Genomic DNA, 6,516 nt, shown 5'->3' on the forward strand with positions numbered 1-6,516 from the left:
AGAGTGTTGCGGATTTCCTCAGCACTGCCACTACTTTTCTCCCCGGGTTTTTATTTTTTGTATAACCCGGGTTTTTCCCGGCTTCACAAAACCGGGGGGAGGGGGGGGGGGGGGGGGGGACGTGAATTTTAGATTTTTCTGTCTGAAAGCGGTACCAGTGATCCACTAGACTAGACCATTTACTTTGGGTGGGCTATAGAAGATCTACATGCATTATGTCTACAGTAATTAGGTCAACCCCATATGGCCGATCAACATATACAAAATGTCAACATTGGAAAAGGTCAGCAGGTACAAAAAGGTCGACATAAAATGGTCGACACTTTGTCTTGCAATTTCTGGGATTAGTGTGGATAGTTTTGGCATCTACAACCAACTGATGAAACGCTTCACTCGCCATGCTTTGGGCATGGTGTATCGCTTCACTCACCACAAGGTTACTAAATGTTATGATTTTTGACATGGATAGCCAAGGAAGGAAAAAGATTTTTAAAAAAACCATGAAAAAAAAATTTAAAACCATGTGTCGACCAATGTCATGTTAACCATATGAACCAGACGACCTAGTGCCTATGTTGACCAATAGTGCAGATCACATTATCTTGAAAGTAAACCTGCAATAGCTATAAGGTGTGCAAGCACAATGTTCCCCATGAATGCTTATAGAAAATAATACTACAACACTTTCTTATGGAAAACAGCAACATTTGTTTTAATAGTTTTAATATAGACTACAATAATGTATCTTCAGCAAAAGTGAAATTTTTACATTTGGAGACTCTCAGTTATATTTGACGAATCTAGCTATGTGTTAAATAACAGAATGGGTGCAAAGCTAAATTATAGACAAGGAGGAGCAAACCCACCTGGTATCTCTGTCCAGGCAGAAGATTTGGGTGCTGAAATTATGAACAAGAAGGCCTTGGGAATATTATAAACTGAAGGAACATATGGAGAAAAGTAGGAGTAAAATTACGGAATTTATAAATCCATATTAGTTGGGGTTAGGAAAAATGGGCAAACGCTTTGTCCACGTCCACACTTAAAATGAGGTTACTTGTTTCCTTTTTCTGATGGGTAATTACTGTGGGATACCAATCCGCGCCAGTCAGTCATTTTATAGGCTGTGTTTGAAAAATGACAGTTAGGAGCTATATGGTTGATAATTTCTCTCCAAGCTTTGATACATCTCCCCCTATGGCTCAAATTAATCATCTAATGTAATATAGAGAGAGCCAGAGCCCAGTAAAGCTTCTTTGGACCACGTGTAAATAGGTAAAATGCCTTGAAGCTCTGACCACTAAAACTGTTGCGGTGATGATGAAGTCTTGGTTAAGAAGTGAAAGAGAGCGATGGCACTGGACCTGAACCAAGAAGAATTCCTCCTCACATGATGCTTGTTTACTAAGTAAGAGAGGAGGATAAATGCGTACATTTTTATGATGGGAGGTGTAGCCTGTCTGAGTGTGACATGCGGGATATGCATGTGAGCCCAAACAGTTGAATTGAGACAATTTTATGGACGTCTAAGCAGTCCCGTTTAAACGGGATTATTAGATACCTAAAACAATTGAATTTCCCCAAAAGAGTGTTTACTCTGCAAATTTTTGTCTAGCAACCCGACTCTCCACACAATGACAGGCTTGTGCACCACGTACATTGTCATTAGCTAGGACATACCAACTAAAAGAAGTACAAATCACTTTCTTATACAAATAGATCTAAATATTAAAAATGATATTAATTAATTTTGCAGCATGTTAATGATCTGTACAGATGCTGACATCGCAATGTTGAAGATCCTGACAGGGGTGAGTTAGGCCTTCTAACTACCCCAACCGCAGCCTAACCGAACCTCCCCAGTTAGTGCCTAAACCTAACTCCCCTCCCTGCAGCCTAACCCTCCCCCTTTAGAGCCAAAACCTAACACCCCCCCTGCAGCCTATCCTAACCTCCACACCCACACACCCCAACGCTCAGCATGACCATAACAGTCCTGGCTATACATCCCTTCGGGACTCCAGGTGTCAGGATTCTGGCATCTGTGTTCTGACAGGTGTCGGGATTCCAGCGTCTGGATTTCAGCAGCCGGGATCTGGAACTTATGTCATATAGTGATATACTGGCTTTTATCTGGATTTTGAAAGTGGAGCAAATACTGTAAATAAGTATTTTCCAATTGACAGTTCAATCAAATGGCCCGGTAAAATGTGGTTAGACTTGTTTATACTAGACTTGAAATGTGTGCTATGTAATTTGAACTATTTTATTTTTATTTGCATTTTGGAGGCCAATGGTAGAGATTTAGTTGCCTGTCCAAATATTGTGTCATAATAGGATGAGCAAAAAATTGTATATTGAACAAAACATTTACAACAAATAGAAAAATCTGAATCAATTAGGCAGCACCATTTCAGACTGAAATACCTGGCAAGAGGTATCAATCAGCAGGAAAACTCTGTATTTTGTTGGCGTGTATGATAAAAATAGATGACCTTATACCTTTAAAAGAGCCTCAGGACATATTGTTTACTTGGTCTGATCACTGCCAGAGGTCTCCTTCACCTATTCAGGATTTTTAGCATGAGCACAGTTTGTGCATTAAGCTTAGGAATGGTCAACATGACCGCTCAAACAAAGATTGCCAAATAATACAGATGTGTCATTATCTCAGTAGGGGAACCAAAAATGTGTGATTCTGAATTTTGGATAAGGGATACTCAACCTGTACTTCAATTTAGTTATATGATCTTTGAAAACAATCAGAAATGTCTAAGCACCTCAATGGGGCAGATTTAATTGTGACAAGTGCCATCTACTGGCAGTCTTGAGTAATGAGCATGTTTCGGAGCTATTCAATTGTTTATCTGATAGACGCCCATTAGCCGAGGCAGTCGCATTTTTTCTCGCACCTCCAGAGGCTGCAAGAAAAATTGTGACTGCCATGGCTAATAGGTGTCTGATCGACTGAATAGCTCCATTAGACGCCCAGCAGGGGGGGGCGCGGCACAACTGAATCGCTTCCATTGTGCTTCCTAATAGTAACACAAAATAAAAGAATACAAATTTAAAATTAAAAGAGGGCTAAAAAATATTTTATAAATATTTTTAAATGTGAAAAGATAATGAGCTGCTTTGCATATACGAACTCTTGTTCAGTATACTTGGTACAATAATGCAAGTGGGATAAGACTGCTTTATCAATAAAGTACAGTGTACTGTTAAAAAGAATTAAAAAAGCAACCTGAACATATACACATACGCACATATATATTTATCTCAGACACACACATACACACACTACATACAAAAATGGTCCAGTATCGACATAGTCACTGCCCATCAAACGCTAAAGGCATCTTAAATACATCTTAGCGCCATTTCCCTAAATAATTGACCCAACCCGCCTGTGACCAGTGATCCATCAAGGAATTTCTTCATATTAAAAAACCCTCATTTGCCGTTCCCAATGATTTTCGGTCGGAATCATGGTATCATTATTTCAAACTTGTTTATTATTCCCTACTCCCTGAATATTAATGTGTTTGCGGCATAAAACATGGAGTTTGAATATGAATACCATATAGCCCCTTGTGACGAGTGTATGAAATAATACTGAATTCAAGTGATAGTCAGAGCCAGCAGGAACACACACTTTCACTGGCACTTATAGAAATTACTTCCACAATGTAGGTGCCAAATTTTCTTCTGTATCGGCAGTCTCCAGGATTTGTCTTGACCGGAAAATGACACCCAGAGTAATGCTGGGCAAACACTGTTCAATATGCCTGATTAGCCAGTAATCAACCGATCAGGTCAATAAATGAACAGTATATAGTTGTAGCCAAGCAGCAGTTACTGGTTTGTCTGGCATGCAAACCTGTTCAGCATGTCTGAAAAAGATTTTATAATTGGTGCTCTAATTTAAACTGTCTGATGTGTAATGGGCCCTACACACTGGCCGATTTGCCGCAAAAATGCCAAACGTCCGATACAGCCAGCAGACTACCCGGCAGCAGGGGGGGGTGAAGTTTCTTCACTCCCTGGCGTCACCCAGCCCCATAGCCTTGCATGCCAATATGTACGATATTGTCCATAATGGCTGGCAAATATAAACGATGCGGGGCCGCGCATCATTCATCATTGGTGCCTACACACTGAAAGATATGAACAATTTTTTGTACATTACTGAACGAGATTGTTCATATCGGCCGGACACATCGGCAAGTGTGTAGGGCCCTTTAGAGGCTGAAAGCAATATCGTTTCCATAATCAGACAGTGTATAGCAACAATACTGGATGTTGTCAGCATGTCAGATAATTCATCTGTCGGTCTGACATTATAACCTGTAGGTGTATGCCCATCTTAAGTGGTCAAACTGCTAATGAGTGGCTACAATTACCACTGGCAACTGTATTTTCGATACCTAAATCATTCGACAACAGACAGAACTAAATCTTGTATCCAAATACTAAACCTAGACAAACCTTAATCCCAATGTGTGCAACTGCAATGCAAGCTGTATGTTATTTTTTAACACTCTACTCAAAACTACAGCTAATCTATACTTATACCAAATGCTACACAATATAAATGAATTTGATTATATGACAGAGAGTGGCCAAGGAAAAGTTATGACATTATTGCCAGCTAGGTACAAATATGACAAGTTTTCTCTTATGAGTCAAATTTATTTTTCATCAGATTCACCACAACAGAGAGAATACAAATGTGACAAGATTACAATAAACTACAGCCACGTGCCTAGCTAAGTGGGGATAAAAGCCACCTAAACGGGTGTAATTTTCCTGTCATCACACATAACAAGCCAGCACACTGCTGAGTGCAATACATAAACAGTTGTGTGCTCATTCCACAAAACAAAGAGTGAAACATGGAATCAGGACAGTGTAAAGAGGTAATTATACTTTAACATCCTGTTGACATGCAAGGATTTCACTTGCAGACCTAGGGAAATAACATGAGTGCACACAGTTGTGGCAAAGGTTGTACAGGTTGAGTATCCCTTATCCAAAATGCTTGGGACCAGAGGTATTTTGGATATGGGATTTTTCCGTATTTTGGAATAATTGCATACCATAATGAGATATCCTGGCGATGGGACCCAAGTCTAAGCACAGAATGCATTTATGTTACATATACACCTTATACACATAGCCTAAAGGTAATTTTAGCCAATATTTTTTATAATTTTGTGCATTAAACAAAGTGTGTCTACATTCACACAATTCATTTATGTTTCATATACACCTTATACACACAGCCTGAAGGTCATTTAATACAATATTTTTAATAACTTTATGTATTAAACAAAGTTTGTGTACATTGAGTCATCAGAAAACAAAGGTTTCACTATCTCACTCTCACTCAAAAAAGTCCGTATTTCGGAATATTCCGTATTTCGGAATATTTGGATATGGGATACTCAACCTGTATATGGTATGCATAAAATTAACCTGAAATATATGTGCTTGTTCAGTTCCACTTCTCAAGCACTATTCCTGAAATAAACATAATCCAGAAATCTGCATGGAAAAGTAGCACTGGACAATCTGCACTCGCAGATGTTACAAGATCACAAAACAGTATCCATAAACTAGAGTAGACCACAATAAGGGTACTCAGATTAGCAGGAATTAGTCTTAAAGAAACCATAAAATGCCGCAGAACATAGCATAAAACATAATAGCCTTCTCGGTTACCGCACATATGTTAGATTTGTAATACAATGCTTCAATAAAAAAATAAAAATCTGCTCAAAAAAAATAATTTATTTATTTATATATATATATATATATATATATATTAGCCATCGCAAATTATTAGTCATGCTCAGTTCGAGGCAATTTTCTATGCAAGCACAGTTCTTCTATAAACTGCAAAAATGGTTTAATTGTCATTATCTCAACATTCTGTATCTGCGCCACTGTTGCTCAGGTCTAAATTCAGTTTCCAAGCAATCACTCTGAATGAAGCCTAAATGTGTTGGGGGATACACGTTTTGGGTCCCAAAAACATGTTCGTCAACATTCCTTTAACACCAATAACAACCCTAGAATAAATGTAATCTAATAGGACCCAGTGGAGACTGGTTGGTACATAGGAGAAGGGGAGGAGAGGTGCTGGGAGCTGTCAGTTTGGCAGAGCTGCCAGGTGTCTATGTTTCTCTAGCTGCTCAGTACAGCTTTGCACTGTCGCACTTGCACAGATTTTAAAGGCTTTCACACATTTTCAACATAATTAAACACACAAATCAAATTTAAGAATACAAAATGCAATAACGGACATAAAAAGAAAAATATTTCACAGCAGGAATTACAATACAATACAATACATGTTGTAAAACTAACCAAATGAAAATTTGGAACAGGGTAGCAGCTGAATCATGATAAATTTCTAAATAGTAAAACTGGTGCCTTATGTTAGCATTTAGAACTCTCGTTACTAATACTAAAGGCAAATTTGATTGCATGAATATATATTGGGTGTCCACC

General features: G+C 38.5%; 1 protein-coding gene across 5 annotated transcripts in view; it reads right to left on the bottom strand.

Annotated features, from left to right (window-relative positions):
* TMEM131 (transmembrane protein 131) overlaps nucleotides 1–6,516 on the bottom strand; it is a 554,400-nt gene that overhangs the window by 237,143 nt on the left and 310,741 nt on the right. The gene's annotated exons all lie outside the window — the stretch shown is intronic.

The sequence above is a fragment of the Pseudophryne corroboree genome, chromosome 2 (assembly GCF_028390025.1).
Source record: "Pseudophryne corroboree isolate aPseCor3 chromosome 2, aPseCor3.hap2, whole genome shotgun sequence".
Classification (NCBI taxonomy): domain Eukaryota; kingdom Metazoa; phylum Chordata; class Amphibia; order Anura; family Myobatrachidae; genus Pseudophryne; species Pseudophryne corroboree.